This window comes from Pinus tabuliformis, chromosome J, assembly GCF_031772625.1.
Source record: "Pinus tabuliformis cultivar Carrire ecotype Pingquan chromosome J, CPIR1, whole genome shotgun sequence".
NCBI classification, from domain to species: Eukaryota; Viridiplantae; Streptophyta; class Pinopsida; order Pinales; family Pinaceae; genus Pinus; species Pinus tabuliformis.
The window spans coordinates 1,523,258,078-1,523,260,647 of NC_142295.1; the positions used below are offsets into that span (position 1 = coordinate 1,523,258,078).

The 2,570-nt window shown below is 40.5% G+C and overlaps 1 pseudogene; it reads right to left on the minus strand.

Annotated features, from left to right (window-relative positions):
- Window positions 1–652: 652 nt before the first annotated feature.
- LOC149233294 (LEAF RUST 10 DISEASE-RESISTANCE LOCUS RECEPTOR-LIKE PROTEIN KINASE-like 1.2 pseudogene) lies at window positions 653–1,587 on the minus strand (annotated as a pseudogene).
- Between the last annotated feature and the right edge of the window lie 983 nt (window positions 1,588–2,570).

Here is a 2,570-nt window from a genome sequence, read left to right on the forward strand (position 1 = left end):
CAGCTTGAAACAGAGAAATATAATCAAAAACACAGATTATCTCCTGAGGCAAGGTAGGCAAGAAATTTTAACATCAAATTGAGATTAAATGGAACGGCAAGACTGCTGAGGAGTTGACAAGGGCATAGAAGATGAATCCTTGTCAAACAGAAGAAAACATTAAATATGAACAAACTTAAAGGCAGAGCATACAAATTATGAATTCTACCTTAACACTTCATTTGTTCAATTGGAAACGATCATGAAATGAAATGAACACATAACAGGCTACATATGAAACAAAGGATGACACAAATGTTAAATTTCATACCACAGGAATCTCAGGGGTCAGAGCTGCATTTTTTATTAAAATCTCTGTCAAAACTGTACAATAGAAGCTCTGTTTTTCTCCACCAGCGCTCAACACTTTCTCTACCCCCCATTAACTTTTACAAATGATTTTTTAATACATTAAATAAACTATTCTAGGAGAAAACAGATCGACCCAAAAACAGGGGCGCTGTTTCACCTGAAGTTACATAAATAGAGATAGAATCATCTCTTTATTCTAAAAACAGAAAATTGTTCCCCTTAAAATCCTCTGATGGCTAACAAACTGGAGCGCAGATCCCTTTGAATTATTAACTGAAGACAAAGATAGGCAGATCTGTTCCTATTTGTCTGCATTTTGTTTGATTTGTTCCAGCTCGGTCGCAATTTCCTTCATATGTGGCCGACCCTCTTTTGGCGGTGCAAGACATTTGAGAGCCAATTTGGCCACTGCAAATACAGTAATCTTTTGGTCAGAGTTTGTGTCAAAGTCCAGATTTGGATCTATAAACTCATGCAAAGCTTCCGCTTGCATCTTTGCTATAGCCATGTTAGCGAGGATGATTTCTCCCTTTTCCCGACTAATGTCCACAACTAACTTGGCCGATATGATTTCCATCAAAACAACGCCGAAGCTGTAGACATCAGATCTGTCTGAGAGCTGAAAGCAAATGTGGTACTCTGGGTCAATGTACCCAGGCGTGCCCTGTGGCGCAGTGGAAATATGGGTTGCATCTAATGGCATAGATCTTGAAACCCCAAAATCCCCCACTTTGACATGTAAGTCTTCGTCTAATAGAATGTTGGCAGACTTTACGTCTCTGTGGAACAGAGGTGGTTCACGGCAGTGAAGGAATGCCAGGGCCTGAGCAGTTTCTATGCAAATTTTCAGGCGGGTATCCCAATTTAGACCTCCTCTGTCGGCCTTCCGGTCCCCATGAAGATGGTCTGCCAAAGTACCATTTTGAACATATTCATAAACAAGAAGCAGGTCACGGTCCTTTGGAGAACTACAGCCATAAAGCCGAACCAGATTTGGATGATAGCAGGTCGAGAGAATCTGCACTTCATTATAAAACTGTTCCACTCTTTTATAATTATCATGATACAGTTTCTTCACCGCCACAACACGACCATCGGGGAGTTTACCCAGATACACCGAACCATGCCCCCATCTTCTAATTGATTTCTCTCGTCGAAGTCATTAGTCGCTTTTCTCAGCACTTCGTAGGAGAAAATGGGCAGAGTCCCTATCTTGCCTTGTATAGCTGCTTCCATATCCTTGCACGCATCATGTTTAAAGCCTTCTAACCACAAAACTCTCGCTAAACATACGGTGTTTCCTTCTCCTTTGCACAGTTATACATATTGACAATACTGCTACTACCACGAGAGTCACTCCAAAGAGACCACCAATTACCGCGCCAATGTTTATGGACCTCCCAAAAAAAAATGAACGCCAACAACATAATCGAAGTGATTTCTTCTGGTTACACACAACTATTTTTATAGGGATCTAGTGTTCCCGGGAAACAGAGTTGTCCTTCAGTTTCATTTGCATCTGGGGCGCTCATTATCTATAGCCTGTTGTTTGATATGAGACAGTGAGTTGCTGAAATGCACTTCCGGACTATTAATGGTGTCTTCTTTTTCATTTATCTCTTCATGCATAGGTGACTTAGAAGAACTACTGATGCTCAATGATATTTGGCCAGCATATTCTGCTTGTTTGAAGTTTTGTGATGTCTCAGATGCTTCCTGAGAAAGGGATATTGAAGGGCTGCAAGTCTCCGGTGCTTCTTGTTGAATGGACGCATTACATGGATCATAACTATCAAATGCAGTGGAATGAGATTTGCTTTTACGCTTTCTCAATAACGTAACTGCTCCTGAAATATTGGATGGCGGAGACACAGATAATAAAGGAAATTGAGATTGTGTTGCCTTCTGTTGAAATTGATCTGGTTCTATATTGGCACCTGCACAACCTTTTCCCTTAATTGCATTTGTAGAGGGATGATCATCAAATATTACCATATGTGTTTCAGCATGTTCGAGTTGAAGACTATGTGAAACATCTGAAGGCATAACATCAGAAGTTGGTTGTCTGCTATCACCCTTTTCTGATTGTAGAACGTGATTACCCAACTTAATGTCATGCTTAGATTCTTCAACCATTAATACCTTGGGAAGCACTCCTTTGCTTGTTTGCAAGAGCTCCTCTTTCGAAACATCAAATTTGATCTCTGACTTCATCATTT